Below are 18,392 nucleotides of genomic sequence, written 5' to 3'. Positions count from 1 at the left end.
AGCCAATGCCTGATCCATCATATTAGGCCATAGAGTTTTCAACATAAGTAGATAAAGAGCCGAAGGGTTTCGTCGTTCCGCGTGTGATTTCGTCGTCCTCACGTGACCCCCTCATCCTCTCCGCGCATTGCGCGGGATCCTCTTCCTTTTCCATTTTTAACCCTATAAGCCAGCGCCGCTCCTCCTCACCTCTGCCTGTTCCTTTTTTTTTTTTTTTTTCTAATTTCTAACCCTAAGAGTATCGTATCTTATCTCCCGCCGCTCTTCCTCCTGCTCTCCCTTCTTTCCCCTTTGCTCTCCCTTGCCCTATCCGTATACCTCCATTACTCCCTTTCCTCCTTCCCTTTACTCTACAACATCATTCCCATTTGCAGAAACAGCGCCGCCCCTCCTCTCCTCTGACTTTTTTTTTTTTTTTTAAATTTCTGGACCTAATTTCTGCTTAGCCTCCATCATTTTCATTAGCAATAGGTTAATTTCTGCTTTCTTCTGCCAACTCCATTCAGCTACTCCCTTTCCTCTTTCCCTTTACTCTACAGCATCATTCCCATTTGCAGAGACAGCGCCGCCCCTCCTCTCCTCTGCCTTTCCTTTTTTTTTTTTTTAATTTCTGGACCTAATTTCTGCTTAGTCTCCATCATTTTCATTAGCAATAGGTTAATTTCAGCTTTCTTCTGCCAACTCCATTCAGTTGAACCCGTTTTCTTTTTAAAGCTTGGTGATTTTCCTCTTTTTCTTTGATTTTGCTTTTCTCGTTGGCTTGTGAAGGCCACCAAATTTCTCATTTTCTCTTAAATGTGGTCTCAAACAAGCTTTTCTATTCCAAACGTGGGCTCAAACGTGCTGCACTGTTTCGGTACATTTGGTTCTTGCAAGGAAACAAATAAAGCACATGTGCCATGAGGTAAGAACCAAGAATATTTCAATTTTTGTTTGAATTAGAGTAAATTGATTTTTTGATTTGATTAATCCTGTCTAGGTTTTAAATGTATAGGGTTTGGCAATGTTTAAGAATCCATGGCCAGGATAGTGCTGAGATTCATGGGTGTTATGTAATCAGTTGAGCCCGTCAGGATTTGTTGCAAGAGATCGTCTTGGAGAAGCAAGTGCTTGTTTATTTTGATGGTATATTGTGGATTGTAGCTTGAAATAATACTGTACAAATAGTTCTTTAATTCAACTATTTCTTGATGCTATGCAGATTCGATGTTCGGATGCTATTCATTGACTTTTCGAAGGGTTTCCTAAGGTTCATGTTTTTCGTTTTTGCATTTCCTGGTCGCAATATGGCGACAATGGTGTTGGGAACTTGGTCTAATTTACTGGTTTTTAATAGCTTGCCTGTTGCATTTGGTGGTTTGGTGTTTTTTTTGTTGGTTTCCTCCTCTTTCTCATTTTTTGCATCAAATGAGATGCATATTTCAAATTTTGAGATATTGGTTTACTCGTTGTGTGAGGAAATAATTGGGTTGAATGATTAGTTGCATTATCAATGAAATAATTTGGAATTGTATGTGGATAAGTATCAGTTGAGTTGAAGGTTAGTAATTATGTGACCAATAATATTTCCAGTTCAATGTTCCACTAATCTACCGCTTTCAGCAGTTTTCTTCCTCAAACTTCCTCTATCTTTTCTCCCATTCCTACCTCTCTCATTCTCCTACTTCTGCTTTCTCTCCTCCCTCTCTCGTTGTATCAAAAGATTTTGCTATGTTTCTATCTGTCTCATTTTCTTCCCCTCTTAGATTTGAGTTCTGTTTTGTTAGATTTGCTTTTGATGATTATAAAGGTTTCCTTCTCTTGTGCCTTTTAGATGGTTACATGAATTTTGATTATTGTTTGTATTTTTGTTATCACATCATTCTGGGATGCTTAGCTTCCCTTTTTTTCTTTTTATTTTATATTTTTTCTTTGTAGTCCATGATTTTTCTTTTTCCTCTCAAATTTTCAACCAAGCATATATGGCCAAAGAAAGCAACTGGAGAAGTTGTTGCTTTAAAGAAGATACGCATGGACAATGAAAAAGAAGGGTTATTGTTATTCTACCCAATTTCTTATTTTCTTAGCTTATGACATTTTAATTTCCTTAGTGGATAAATGGTTATGCCTGCTCTTTTTAGAACACTCATAATTTTTTCTTGTAGTTTCCTGTAACTGCCATGCATGAAATAAAAATTCTAAGGAAGTTGTAGCATGAAAATGTCATTAAACTGAAAGAGATTGTGGCCTCTCCTGGTACTCATCCTTCTCCATATGTTCAGAGTGGTTATTTAATTCATAAACATCAAACATATACTATATGTTTTGTTGTCTTACATATAATAAACTATTTTTCAGATCATGAGGTTGATAAGCAAGTGAATCAAGGTAACTAGACGTGCAGAAATTTTCAAGTTTGTGGTTCCTGTTTCTGTAAGAATTCAATGCCCCTGAACTCCCAAATATTGAGATCGAAAATGATATTTTGTTTTTGAAATGCAGAAGGTAATAGATACAAAGGCAGTATTTACATGATTTTTGGGTATATGGACCACAGCTTGACGGGACTTGCTGATTGTCCTGGATTGAGATTTACAATTCAACATATCAATGTATGTGACCTTGGACAAGGAGGATTTACTCATTATAATGAGCATCCATCACTTTTTTTTTTGTCAACAAAGCATCCATCACTCAACTTGTTCTAATAATATGTATTTGTAGTGTTATATGAAGTAGCTGCTTACTGGTCTTCACTACTGTCATCTCAATAACGTGCAGATATCAAAGGTTAACTTTTTTATTCTTTTCTAAACATATTATCTAGGATTTTAGGTGTGCATATGATACTATGTTCTGGTTTTTGGTTTGGCAGGCTCCAGTATGCTCATAGATATAAGGGAAACCTGAAGCTAGCAGATTTTGGACTACCATAATCATTCTCCAATAACCACAGTCCATGGATGATGATTTTCCCTTATAGCTGACCCATGTCTTTGATATTATAACTTAATTTTCAATCAAGAAAATTTACTCTTCTATGTATTGAGCAGACCTTCAGAGTTGCTTCTTGGAGCTACGAAATATGATTCGGCAGTAGACATGTGGTTAGTTGGCTGTATTTCTGCTGAACTTTTGCATGAAAAACAAATCTTACCTAGAAAAAATGAGGTTAGGCATATACCTTGAGTTGTTGAACTCTTTTTTCAGCCTTTTTTTTCATTATTTTTTAAGAAAAAATCTGTCTTATCTTAATTTTTGAATTATCTTATCTTATTTATCTATCAAGGAATTTTGAAAGAGTTAAGTAGATGGTGTTTCGTCTTTTTCTTACAATTGCTTTTCATGAAATGAACTTGGATGATTGTCATGATTATTTATTAGATTGGTTTAGTTTGTATGCACTAGAAGAAAGGATATGGAGCATTGTTGGCTTTTAGAGCATCCCAAGTTCATATACTTAATAATCTGCCCATGATGAAAGCTTTTTATTTCATTTAACTTTTTTTGCACATCAAAATCTTGGTAAATGATTACAGACTCTGAATGATTACACTTATTCTTCTTGAATGATTTTGAATGCTTTTGACTGAATAAATAGTGTGTACAGACTAGGAATTCATTGGTTATTTATGCTTATGCATTTTATGATTATGTTTCTGATTTTTTGCAGCAGAATGCTGAACTGAGTACTCATGTGGCTAAGCAGTAAAGAGGAAGGAATCTGCTGTCCTGTGTTAGGCATTCATGTCGTTTGATTATGAGTGCAGTTTCATTGGATGTTTTTTAGTTAATGTGTATTATGTAGTTATAGTTGTTAGAGCACTCAAGCACAGAAATTCTGTAATAGCTAGGTTGTTGCCATTTCAGTTTGTATATACCTTACTCTTTTTATATGTATTTATGGATCATGATGTTATGTACATTTTTTGTATTCCATGCAGTTAGTGACTTTCTCTGAACATATTTTGTTCTATTTGCCTAGATAGATGTTTCTGCTTGAATAATGGTAAGGGTACAATGTGAAAATGGTATATTAGGAGCTCGGGAAGATGTACTTTCCTAGCTCATGAAGTTGAAACCCACTCAATCGCTGATGAATAGCAGTCACACTATACAAGTGAACATTGATCATATAATTTCTGAAGCATTCTTGATGGGAGAAAAAGACTTTGGGGTTAAGAATCAAGAAATCATATAGAGAAAAAGTTGAAAGTAATGTAAAGCGAGATTATAGAGCTTTCCTAAAATTGATTCTTTATTTGGTTCATTATTTTTGAAATAAGTTCAATTCTTGGACCTCCTTTTTTTTGCACATTGCTTTTTCATTTTTTTTTGTGTTCGTCCTAGATTAGATTAATAGTTTAAATATACTTTCAACAGTAATTAATTTATTATCAGTTCCACAATTTAGATCTTAATTTTCTTTTTATGACGTTTGTATAACCTATAAAAGTGTTGGGTATATCATAATTGTTAACGTGTCTAAAAGAAATGCCTTCTTATATACAAAACAATTAATGTCATTTTTATATACAAAAACAAGTAATGTCATTTTTAATGTGAAGTGCCTTATTGAATTTCACTTTGTGTATTTCAAGCTTCTCTGGCCTCCAAAGACGGAAATTCGCTGAGAAGATTTTGAGTGCTCTGCCCAGTTTCTTTTTTTTTTTTTTTTTTGATTTTGAAGTTAGGGATATTTGAAGTTTAACGACCGTTATACAACTTTCAAAACAAACAAATTCATTCTAATTTTTTGTTTATAATTTTATAAACCAAATCGCGGTCACTTTCATAAAAGTCATATTTTTCTATAAAAGACCAACTCTTTATGACTTTCCTCCATTATAAGAACAGAGTACCCATTTTTTCATAAACAAATTTATTTATTGGATAAAATAAAAATAAATTCATTTTTCAATAAAAACACCAGTTCTTTATGACTTTCCTCCATTATAAGAACAGAGTACCCATTTTTTCATAAACAAATTTATTTATCGGATAAAATAAAAATAAATTCATTCTCCAATAAAATACCAGCTCTATATGACTTTAGAATGAAGGGTTACAATCTCGCTGTCTCTATTACCATCAACTTTTGACTCCCTACTTCTTCCATCCCACCCAACACCAGAACGAACAAGATTTCACAAAAGATCTAATCTTGCATGAAATGATCAACTATAAAGCTTTATTAATATGCCAACCTTTTTTTTAAAATTAAGAAACAAAATGTATCAATAAGAGACAAACAAATACAAAATATCATTTTGTTATTTTAATTAAGATACATATTTAATATACGTAGACAGAGCAAAACTATAATGAAACGAACAAATTTATCTCTCATTTGTATATAATTATTTAGAACTTGGCATAAACAAGTGATTGCAACTCAATAATTTAGGAAAAATTATTGAATTTCACTTTGTGTATTTCAAGCTTCTCTGGCCTCCAAAGACGAAAATTCGTTGACAAAAAAAGACTTGTAGAATACCTATACTAAAAAATAGACTTTTCTACATAAATTATTATTTTGATTAGTTCAAAACTGGGCATGGCATTTTATATTTCTATCGCGCAAAGCGCGTTCATGCCTCCTAGTATCTTGAAACAAAGAAGACCCTAGTGCAGACTCATTGCACCAACTTTGGTAGTCAAAAAACAACACTCATCCAAAAGTCCCTCGGATCTCTTTCAAAGTGCTCTTTCGTTTTGCACATATGGACACGATGAATGGGACCAAAGATGTATAGTATCAATTTTAGAACCTAGAAATTAATTTATTTGTAATTATATCTCCGTTTGGATTGACCATTTTTTCAAGAACAAGTTTTTCAAATACAATGTTACAATAATACACAATAACTCAAATAACATTTCATTCATACAATATATCAAAAAATTTTATGGTAAAAATTTTTTATATACACTGTTATAGTAAAATTTTTCAAAAATATTTTTAAAAGCAACTAATCCAAACGAAGTGTTGACTTAAAATACCGATTTCAGTAGTAGTGCTTGCTGCTCTGGCACCAGCCAGAGCCACATGGAGATGACTGATGAAGATTGGTTCATGAGATTTCCAAACACGGAAAGAGAACATGATTTTCCATACAAAAGGCAAAAGTACCGAACCACTTCTCTTATGGCTGAATTATAAGCAGAATACTCAGATCCAGAAACGCGCTTTCACACGCTTAGAGTAGTCAAAGATTCAAGGAGAAAGAGGGCATAATCAGTTTCTTGATCATGATTCAGAAATTATACATTCCACCTATTCGGTGCCCACCAGTTGCGTTTGGATTGACTCCACTAATTGGTTCAATGGCTTCACTAATTTTGCCAGTGTCTTCCCGTGAAGATTAGGCCTTGTTTGGCTTGTATTTTTTTAGATTTTTTTGGGTAGAAAATTACTGTAACGATTTGATATATGTAAAGTAAAAAAGTGATTGAAAAATTTGTGTACAAAAAGTATAGCAATTTTTCTTTAGAAAATTGCTGTCCAAACAAAGCCGTAACAATTTCTTGTGCATGGATTACCTATTTTTCGAGATATTAGTTTTTATTTTGGGAGTTTACCATAATACTCCAAAAATATTTTTAAAAACACATAAAAAAATGTTCAAATAGACCTAATAATATATATATATATATATATATATATCAAAATTTACCACCTTTTTCTTCTTCTACCCACCATCCCTCCTCTCCTCCTCCTCCACCACTGCAAAACCCCCCCCCCCCCCCCCCCCCCCCTCCCACCTCCTTCTCCTTATCATGTGAATATGACACCAACCGAAGAACGTCATAGTTCGTGCCAAAAGTCAAAATACCTAGAGGTTATTTAATGTGTTTGCACCATTCCACTTTAAAGATAGCTGAGTGCGTGTGCCACTTGATTGAAGTTTTACCTTACTTTGTCATTTTGCAACATTTTATTGCCGACATTGTTCTGAACTTAACCTAACAATTGTTTTATCTCAATCCTTTCTTTAGGGGCCTAATTTTAAATATGAAAATTGTTTGAAATGTCCTTAATATTTTGTCAAATAAAGTTTTTCGTCATTCACTTTTAAAATAGTAATTTTACATTCCTTACAAAAATCAAGTTAGTAAATTTGATCCCAACCTAGATTTTTGACCATTTTTTATTCTGAATCCATCACATGACTTACACACAATCACTTTTCAATTATTAAAAGGTTAGAACTTTATTTTTGCCCCTAAAAAAAGTAGAATACAAGTTAAACCATATTTATTTTTTCCTAAAAAAGTGATATCGGATCCAATTCATATTTATTTTTACTATCGAAAAAGTGAAATTTTACCTTTTTGTACATAAAAATTGACTATATGTGGGTTATGTAGTGATTTTAAACTAAAAAGTGATCAAAAATTTAAGTTGGGGCTAAATTTTATCAACTTGATATTGTAAGAGACATAAAATTACTATTTTAAAAATAAAAGACAAAAAAAATTATTTGACAAAATATGAGTTACGTTTTGAATGATTATTCCTTTAAATATATATGTTTTGACTTTTGTTAACTTTAGAGTACTTATCAAGTTTTAGGTTCTTCAATATTAGATTAAGATAAGCCAGTAGATGCAGATATATCTAGAAATTTTCAATTCTCGTACTACCATTGTTCAATTTCATATAATTTTAACAATGGGTACATTTTCTTCAATAATATTAACTTTATTCTCTTGGTATATGCTATAATAGGGTGGCAATTTTCGACACGACCTGAAAACACGACACGAATCTAACACGAAATTAATGGGTTTGGGTTGAGGTTTCGGGAATTCGGGTCAGAATCGGGTTGGACCCGATGAACCCGAAAAGAAAACAGGTCGATTTCGGGTCAACCCGTGGTGACCTGATATGACCCGATATGACCCGTTTACGAATTAAAAATAATTTAATAAACATAAAAATAATTTTATCTAACTAAACTAAGTTATTCTTTTTTTCAAAGGCATTAATTACTTAATCCTAAATGAATTTATTTAATTTGTGTGAAGTTGAAATTATTATATTTGGACAAATAATATATTATATTATATTTTACTTTTATATTGTTTTAATTTAATTTATATTTTGTTTGGGATAAAACACTTTTACGGTGTTTAATTTATTTTAGATTTGGTTTGGAATTATTTATTTAAATTTTTATTACTTGATTATGTAATTAGTTTTGTGAGAAATTGATTTTATTAGAAATTACTGTGATAAATTAATAAATTAAAATTAAGTTTCGGCTCATTTTGGGTCGACCCGCCAACTCGTCAACCTGAAATTTTCGGGTTCGGGTCAGCATACCTGACCCGTCACGGGTTGGCGGGTCGGGTTCGAGTCAACAGATTTTCTGACGGGTTGACCCGAACCCGACCCGCCAACCTGATTTGGACCCGAATTGCCACCCCTAAATTATTGAATTGAATTGTTTAAATACTTCAGTTTATTCATTATTATTGCACTAGTTTTCTTCAGATTTATCATAGCCTGTTTCACACTAACTATCATATACAAATATTCCATTTCCTAACTGTCAGATACAAATATCATAGCCTATTTCACACTAACTGTCAGGCACTTATTAAGATGTACTTTAGGTGTTAGATTTTTTGAAAGATAAGATTAATTAGGAAAAGCATATAAATATAAGAGAGGTTAGTATACGTATATGTATATTGTTTCAATTACCTTTTTATTTTCATAATCATCTTTTTACCACATATATGATATCATAAAAAAGTGCCGTAGTAATTTTTTTAAATAACACTGCAAATAGAGTCACTTGTTGAAATATTTTTTTTTATTTTTTCCCTTTTTGATATTTTGATATTGGATAACACTTATTAACACCTAGCTGGTTTAAGTGACAGTGACTGCCACTATTTAACTAACTAGTAGGTCAATATATTAAGTACATATCAACTTTTTCTCATACAATACAATCAACCTAACAATTACAAGTAAAATTAGATTCTGTCACATGACATGGTACAATAAAAGAATAGATTATGTCCCCAGCAAAATTAAATGATTTTGATAAAAAATATATCTAAGTCACTTTTAGAAGAAAAAAATGAAAGGGCAAATATCTTACTATATATAAAGTGGGAGGGAGAGGTTCGGTATAAACAAATCGTGTCATTTAATATATTGTCTAATTTACCCTTATGACGACCCCTCCAGACCCTAGGACATACCCTAAGGTTTAGCGTACCGCCTGTCTAACTATCGTTAGGACTCACTCAAAATCTTCCAATCAATAGCATTAATTCCAAGGTAAGCAATAAAATACCATAATTAAACATTACAGCCATCCAATATTCCAAATCATCCATACTTATTCTACTTCTCTCTCGATTTGCTAGGGAAAAGAAACAAGCAAAAACTTGTCTCGGTTGCCAAGAAAAGGAACATGCAAGAATAAGTTTTTTGTCTTGCTAAAAGCATTAGATGCTTTGAACAAATGGCAAAAGAAAAATGCTGACAAGTGTCATGGTTCATGACAAATGTCTAATGCATACACTAATAAAAATTTAGGCCTTACACTTTCTTCTCATTTCATTATTATTGCACTAGTTTTCTTCAGATTTATCATAGCCTGTTTCACACTAACTGTCAGATACAAATATTCCATTTCAAAATCAACAATGTATCATTGAATCTCAAAATAGTCAAAATGATAATATCTTCAAATGTATTCACAAGTCCAATTACCTCATCAGTAAGACTAATCAAAAATTCTTTAGTAAATTGTAGATCTACTACGTCCGATACCAAATCAAATGGTATAATCATTACATAAATATATCAATGACTCTTAAGTATTTAAATGAACTCAAACATTTCATACATTGGGTCTTCTAATAACTTAACCACTAGGTATTTTATTCTATTGGACATTAACTCCAATAATCCTCTAATCAATTTTAAGGAGTCTGAATTTCATCGAGAACTCACGTATAATTAAACCTCTCCTCAAATTTCATCGAGAACTCACGTATAATTTCATTGCAAATGGTAGCATACTAATCACATGACAGATTTGTCAAACTTATCTCACCTCAAGTTAAAAACTCTTCTCACAATTTAAAGCTATTCACAGCCGCATAGTCCTTACTTAATCTGCTATTTCACTCAAATTTCAGATGTGAAATAATATTTTTAGGCAAGAGATGACATATAATCCATTTATCATTGAAGGACTAGTAAAATTATTTATCTTAAAATGTAGAATTTGCACAAATCTTCAAAATCTCACTACTGTTTCTTCACCTTTAACTCTCAAAAGCTAACCTTGGTCTCTTTGGTTCTACTTTCCCAAATTCAATCGTAATTTATAATCATATCATAATGCAATATACTAAATCTTTCCCAATTTGTAAATACACCATTGAATGAAATATTTGATATTTGGGTACAAGAATCAAAAAATAGAATAATTCACAAGTCAAGTCGGTCGGTCCCAGGAGTAAATCAACCATATTTGGAATTCCTACCCGATATACAATTCTAATTTCCCCGAGTATCATGATAAAATTTTTATACTTAATATACTAACATTCATGGTTCAATAATCCTGTCCTTACTTACGCTCAATAAGACCACTTAGTCTCTTATTGACCCAAATTCACCTCGCGCAGAGACTATGTGAAATTATTCTGATACCACTTGTGATGATCCAGTCAGACCCTAGGGCATACCCTAAACTTTAGCGGACCACTTGCCTAACTATCGTCAGGACTCACTCAAAATCTTTCAATCACTAGCATTAACTCCAAGGTAAGTATTAAAACATCACAACTAAACTTTACAACCATCCAATCTTTCAAATAATTCATACTTATATGTACAATTAAATGGATCAAAATACAAGTTGTTCAATCAACTCACTAAATACAAAAGGAATCTTTCAAGTAAAATTTTGGGTCTTAGCTTAACTCTTGGCTATTCCCTATTCTCGTTTTCCCCTCTTGAAAGGAAAACAAACTAATGGATTGAGCACAAACTATTGAGGTTTCCCAAACAAGCAATAATCATCAAATACTTAACACATAATCAAAATTAAATAAGAAAAGAACACTTCACTGAATAAAGTAAAGAACACTTCACTGAACAATTACTTTTAAAAAGATATGGTACTCGCATTAGAGTCACTTCAATATACTACACACTCCACCGAACTTATCCTTATAACCTCCAAAATAGTAAACACTTCTCTCACTTAAATGGTCATATCAATTCAGTAATCTACTACTCTGTGGTAATATTCGAGTATACCAAAACACTTATCCAAAACTATTGTCCTATCTGACCAAACATTTTTACTAGCTCGAATAGTCCATTGAACAAAGAATTTTGGGGCCCAATTCAACCGGTACGATGAAGTACGTACACGGCTTGCAGTCATGCATACTTACAATAACACTTGGTCAATTATTAACCTTCAATCTCAAACTAAATCGAGTACGATAAAGTACACTCCCGACTTAGAAAGCGAGGGACAATTGAAAACACTTCCCAATAAAACACTGGCATAATCATATAACTATCGTTTAAGTGGCACATAGGCAATTTAAACACACAAATGTAGATCACTCATCCAAAGTAGTTGAAATTCACTCCTCGGTGCTCAGTCCCTCTTTCGATTCACCCTTGGGCCCTGAGATGTTTGTAAATTTATTAGATTATTTGTTAAATTTTCTAAAGTACGTTAGACATTTATATGCATTAGGACAAATGTATTCCAGGTTTTTTTTTTTCTAATACCACAACAGATTCTAACTAATACTAATGTTTTATGGTGTAAAGGGTACAATTCCTCTTAAGGTGTATCGAGTAATTTGTTTATTAAAAGAAGCAATAAACATGTGAATCAATCAATAACAAAAGGAAAAATGTAACATGCTCTAATTTTTAAATAAGACATGAAATTTTCGGGCTCTCACAACCCTTACTTCTAAAGAAAATTGCATCATTTTAACTACTCATCTCCCTATAACCGTTCTAGATCTACTGAATAAACTATCAGTCATCTAACAAAAAACTATCATTTTTTTAAAATACTAGTCCAGAGGCCCTGCGCTATGCGCAGGGTGAGCATTCGTGACCCGTGTTAATAGTGCATTTGTGTGGTGATGTTTTAAAAAAAAATTTTGTGTAATGTGGTGTATGAATTGATGCAGAAAAATATTTTGCAATATGTAAAATAATTACGAGGTAGTTTGTTTTGATTGAATGAGGGTAATTGGAAAGAATTGTTGGTAGGTTATCATATAGATTGTGATTTAATGTTGAAGTAAAAAGATAGCGTATATATATTGTATAGTTATGAAATTGGAGAATATGGGAATAGTATTAAATGTTGAAAGGCATAACTTTATAGTTATTTCATATTGCAGCAACTTTTACAAGTTCATTATCGAATATGTGCATTTGATACTCGTTCATGCCTAAGTGGGTAATTATGAGAGCATAGCATGGTCGAATAATATGGTATCATAGCATTTTTTTGCATTCATAGGTTAAAAATTTATCTTCAACTTTGATGTCCCAACATTTGTGTTGGTAATAGAAGATGATTATATTGTTTTTGTTTGGCAATATATTTGCTGTATCTTCTGGATGGAATTTGTGCAGAATAACATAAATGGCTAAAATAAATTTATGTGCAATTTTTTTGTATGTCTTTGGGTTAATACCTGTTTAAAAATTTTGGCTTACTAAAATTTCCATGTCCATGGGCTTGATGACTACATAAAATGCAAAATTTATGAGGAAACTTTATCTTGCAGAAAATTCCTGCAATTGTTAAATAAATAAATAAATAGGAAGTTGTATTGTTGAATTCTGTGGATATATTTTATTATTAATTATGTTACCATGTTGCTTTTGCATATGTGCTTTCAATAGGGATGATATTCCATTCATAGAAGCTAGTGTAGTGATTTGGGTTGAAAATTTGAACTCTAAATGTCATCACTCCAATGTGGAAAAAATGAATTAGTGAGTTTGGCTGCAGATTGCGATCATCAATGAATTTTTTCCATCCAAAGTTTTGGGGATTTTCATCTAGTTTTAGAAACCATATTTTGTTTCCAACTTTGAAAATTGCTTTTCTTCTTATGTGTGGTCCCAAGTAATGTATAATTTTTGGTGGTATGACCTGCAATTAAGATCTAAATTTGTGTTAAATGTGTTTCGGAGCAAAATTGATGTAAATTAAGGAAATTTTATAAAATGGATACCAATGTATCATCGTCTAGTTCATTATACTGCATCAAGAATGCATTGATTGGAAAAACTGTAATGGACATGTTGGGCTTGGAATATTGGTGCGATAAAATCCAAACCCAACACGAGAAATAAAATAATAGTTAGTTATAAAGTAAGATTGGATATATTAGCTTTTTATTTGTTTTAAATAGTAATTGTACCTGAATGAAGATGAACTGGTGGATATAATTGTATAAAAGAGGCAAAAAGATAGTATTTTTACAATATAATTAAAATACTCATGATTATAATTGTGTAATAAAATATAAAGTTAAAAGCTCAAGGCATACCCAAAACAAATGCTAAGAAGAGATCTAAATTTGGTAGAAACAATATTTTCTTTGCTTTAGTTTAGCCAGCACAACTTCTTCGGATTTTTTTATGGATATTTTTTTTATTTTCTTTATGAATACATATAAATGTCTATATAAGTTGAAACTCATTGTTCCATGTAGAATTTACATTGCATGGTATATTTTGTAACTATCATTGGAATTACTTTTACAGCAATCAATTAAAGTAATTATTTGCCTATCCATGCAAAGCATTCACCCTTTTATATACTTTTATATATGTGCATGTGGTTCATAAACCAAACATTCGAAGAACCATTGGAATTACGAAATTAATTGAAAAAAATTAAAATATCGATAATAAGAAAGAGTTTTTTTTTTTAAATGAGAAAGATGAATTCTAAGAATATAAAAGAAACCAGTAAATTATAGAAAATATAAAAGAAAAATTTGTGGGATACAAAAAAAGGACAAAGTAAAAAGGGAAATTTTCCAATAAACAACAGCAGAGGTTGGCAAAAGCATGGTACAAAAAACCGGCTCATTCGTCGGACAAGGGGCACAAACGGTTGCAGGTGCAACCGTTTCTGCCGGTTGCGTGCATTTTTCACTGTGCGTAACTTTGATTACACATGGTGTAACTTTCTTTGCACACGACGTAACTTTAGAACAAATTTTTGTGGGTCCCACACACGGCATGAAAATCGAGTTACAAGATGTGATCTGAGCCACACAAAATTTTTTGGCCAAATCATGGCCGTCAACTGCCAGCCCATTTCCCCATTCGTCTGGTCCACATAGGATAACAGTAAGTAAACAAAAATGAGGGTCAAAAGCCAATAAAATTACAAAGGAACCAAGCAACTAAAGCATACATGCTGAACTAAGGAAACAATGAATGGCATAACAGAAAAATAAGAGATACCCAAGCCTAAAGTAATACTCATAAATATGTATGTGGGCCATGTCTATGGATCAGAAGATGCAAGAAAGATACAAATAAACGAGGAACAAAGAACAAAAAAATTACAAAGAAATCACTTAACTATACCATCGATCTTCCCATGTGCTGAGTAAAAGAGGAATAAGAAATGGCATAACCGAAAAATGAATAACCACTAAGGCTAATCCTAATCATACGAACAACCAGAAATGCAAGAGACCGACGCAAATGGACCGAAATACCCTCAACATTTCAAGCAATGCCGAAATAACCGGCGGAAACACTCTCTCACTGTTCATTCAAGCAACTCCCACTTTTATATAGTTAGACTACGGCACTGTAATTATTTAAATTACTATTTTTCAATAAAAATAATACTAATTATTTTTAATATCTTTTTATTAGTAGCACACACATTAGGTGCGCCTTAACCACTATGTATCTAAGTCACTTCTACTGAGTGTTTATTTGTATAATATTAATAAATATTGAATAATTTAGGAAATAGATTGATCACTTCTTTGTATTTTGTCACTTTTTTTTGGGTTAACGTATACTGCTTCTTTTTAAGAATATAAAATCTGAGGCCCATAATGAGTGCTCAAGCCCGGTTAGGCAAATGAAATCTGATACCAAACCCGTCTGTCATATGCTAAATACAAGTAGCCCAACCTACGTTACCAATTTATGGTAACTAATCCATCCGTTGGAGTTTACCGACCACGTGAGCTAGCGAAAAATAGCCATTTGGCGGCACCCAGCAGCCTATATATAGGGCTCGCGCTTGTCTTCTCACTTTCCAAAAGTTCAAAACAGAGAGAGTTCAAAACAGAGAGAGGGGAGAGAGAGGGCAGAGAAATCAGAAAATTGGGGGGCGAATTTGATTTTTGCGTAGAGAATTGCTTTCTTTTCCAGCGATGAAGAAAGATTTTTGAGGAGAAACGCTTTCAGATGAGTATTGTTTCTTTACTGTTTGTTTGTTTTTCCCCCCTTCTTGGGGATGAGATTCTTCAGGTTCCGTGCTTTCTTGTTGCATATAACTGATTTATCTTCTTCAAGCTCCCTGCTTTCTTGTTGCATATAACCGATTTATCTGTTATTTGCTTTCAATTATGACTTAAAGCCAAATTATGTGTGAATTTGTCCCTTTGCATGGGTTTGCATATAGTGGCTGAAGACCTAGATTTATGGATTCTTGCTTCCAATTGAGTCCCGATGGTATGGATTGTTGTTTCCTTTAATTTTTTTAGGCTGATTTTTACATGTTAGAAATTGAAGGTCTTAAGAATTTTTCTATCTGCCTCTCTATTTTGTTGTATTTTAAGGGAGATCTAGACATTCTTTGTTTTATGTTGAAGCACTTTGAAAATCAAAAAATAAAGACAAAAAGGAAACGAATACCAGTTATTTTTATAGAAGTTAAATGGCGTAAAATTGATTACCCGTTATTTGCACATGTTTATATCATGCTTGAAACCTACTCTGATAAATAAAAAAAATGAAAAGAAGCCAGTAGATGATTGACTAGATATTTTGGCCTTAGATAATATAGGTGATTGAATCACAAACTCCTGGTAGTTTGAATAATATTCCTTCTGTCCTTTATGGCTTATTTTATCTGCTCGTATGGCTATTCATTTGATAGGTTATGGGCACTTTTTTTGTAAGCCGCAAAAGGATGGAAGGTATATGTCTAAACCACATGGAGTTTTTGAGTCACGCAACTAGATTGTCCAGGGCAAAAAATATTAGTGAATACTTCTTGCTTCCAATTGAATCCCGATGGTGTAGATTGTTGTTTCCTTTAATTTTTTTAGGCTGATTTTTACATGTTAGACACTGAAGGTCTTAAGAATTTTCTGTCTGCCTCTCTATTTTGTTCTATTTTAAGGGAGATCAAGACATTCTTTTTTTTTTTATGTTGAAGCACTTTGAAAATCAAAAAATAAAGACAAAAAGGAATCGAATACCAGTTATTTTTATAGAAGTTAAATGGCATAAAATTGATTACCAGTTATTTGCACATGTTTATATCATGCTTGAAACCTACTCTGATAAAAAAAAGGGTTAAAAACAAAAAAGCCCCCTGTGCTAAACCTAATACACAACTAAGCCCTCTATGGTTTCAAAATATGCAACGCGACACCTCGTGCTTTGAACTAAGTTGTAACACTGACGGAAATCGGTAAAATTAACGGGACTGATGTACTGGAAGCTAAAAACAAATTCTTTATACTTAATTTTTAGCAAATATTCCTATTGTACCCCTTAGCCCCCAATAAAACTCCCTCCCAGCGATGCTTGTGTATAGAATCGATTTCTACTTGATGGAGAGAAATTGAACTAGCCTTTGGGAGAAATCAAATTACCACACAGGAGGTTTGAAAGGTAAAGCCATCCTCTATCTACGAAGTCAACCTGCGAGGAACTTCTACACAATCTTGGCTAACAAATTGCAGCCCATAAGGTAAAAGCATTTGATTTTGGGTTTTGGCTAACAAATTGTTGTTATTAGGGTTTAAAGTAAGAATGTTGGTAACTAAATTGGGATTTATCTACTGATGAAGGGAAATGACTGGCTAAAAAATTTGCTCATGTCTTCCTCAAGCTCTCGAGGGGATAGTGGAGCTAGGAATCTACGGTACCAATATAAGCTGTGCGACTGTCGAAGAAAGGCAAAGGTGAAGATTGTTGAGTCCGAAAAGCCATCCAAAGGGATGCTGTACTTTATTTGTGAAAGGGATGAATGCAGATTTTTCTCATGGTGTAATCCCATCTATAGAGATGAAACCGGCAGAGGAAACTTGTTTGAGAGGCCAATGGTTGAAGAACATTTGTCGTGCTTGAACTCGAATTCTAAAGTGAAGAATTTGAATGATGAAGTGAAGAACTTGAAAGTACTAGTTAGCTATTGTCTAATGGTATCTATTTTTTCACTTTTGCTTTTGTTGATGAAAATGTCTGTAAAATAAGACAATGAAGAAGCTTATGAATGGAAATGAAGAAAATCAGGTAGTTTGTTTTGTTCATGGAAATGTGCACTTTATTCTTCTGTTTTTCCAAAAGATGTCCTACCTAAAACAATGAAACAAACATCTAACTATTATATACACTTGTAAGCATATTTGTGCATTAAAAACAGTTTTGAGCAATAAGCACACACAATAACGTCTTCTGCATTCCAATTTTGAGTAATAAGTACACCAAAGTACATTAAAATTTCCAGTCCATAAACTATTCCAGAAATATATCCCACCCAACATTCCAGAAATATATCCCACTATACATTCCAGAAACGATAACAATTTCAAATAGAGTAGACAAAATACATCCCACCAAACAAAAACTGCCCAGACAAACAGTACATTAAATATTCTAGCCCATAAAAACTGCCCAGAAATAGCTTCTTCTGCAATTGAGATATACCATTGCAGCCCATAATCATAATGCTCCATTAAAACAGTCAATAAGTACATTCAAGTGTCCAACATCAGCAAAGAATCCTCCAAATTGCTGAAGCCAACAGCATCCAATCAAAATACATCAAAGTTTCCAGTTTGCAATAATTGATAACAATTCCAAACAGAGTAGACAAAATACATCAGAAACATACATTCCAGCTGTTTGCCACCAACTCTAACAGCAACCACTAATTCCTTAAAACTACACAAAAAGGCAATCAACAAACATACAGTCCACTTCAAAATTCAACTCTAACATCTTCTTGCTTTCTTGGATCTTAGGTTGTATAGAACATCAGCAACAGTAGGACGAATGGGTCCTTTTGCTAGTGAAGTTGTTCCACTCACAGGCTGCAATTGAAGTAGAAAATATGAATGTTTGAAGGAAAAATGCTTCATTAAATCACTTTTGCGTTACA

The 18,392-nt window shown here is 32.8% G+C and overlaps 2 long non-coding RNA genes across 12 annotated transcripts; both read left to right on the top strand.

The window, feature by feature from the left end:
• The first annotated feature begins 54 nt into the window (after window positions 1-54).
• LOC140037086 (uncharacterized) lies at window positions 55-3,941 on the top strand. Of its 11 annotated transcripts, none has more exons than XR_011841033.1 (7): window positions 66-904; window positions 995-1,125; window positions 1,202-1,249; window positions 2,338-2,367; window positions 2,482-2,591; window positions 2,704-2,769; window positions 2,855-3,941. It is a non-coding gene; the product is annotated as an uncharacterized lncRNA (long non-coding RNA). The 11 variants fall into 11 exon arrangements; XR_011841038.1 differs by having other exon boundaries at window positions 2,704-3,086; window positions 3,656-3,941; XR_011841034.1 differs by having other exon boundaries at window positions 67-904; window positions 2,704-3,086; window positions 3,653-3,941.
• An 11,177-nt stretch (window positions 3,942-15,118) lies between these two features.
• LOC140037085 (uncharacterized) lies at window positions 15,119-17,541 on the top strand. The gene is made up of 2 exons (XR_011841030.1): window positions 15,119-16,979; window positions 17,080-17,541. It is a non-coding gene; the product is annotated as an uncharacterized lncRNA (long non-coding RNA).
• Window positions 17,542-18,392: the final 851 nt, after the last annotated feature.

The sequence above is a fragment of the Coffea arabica genome, chromosome 2e, assembly GCF_036785885.1.
Source record: "Coffea arabica cultivar ET-39 chromosome 2e, Coffea Arabica ET-39 HiFi, whole genome shotgun sequence".
Taxonomy (NCBI): Eukaryota; Viridiplantae; Streptophyta; class Magnoliopsida; order Gentianales; family Rubiaceae; genus Coffea; species Coffea arabica.
This window is presented reverse-complemented; position numbering and strand designations above follow the sequence as displayed.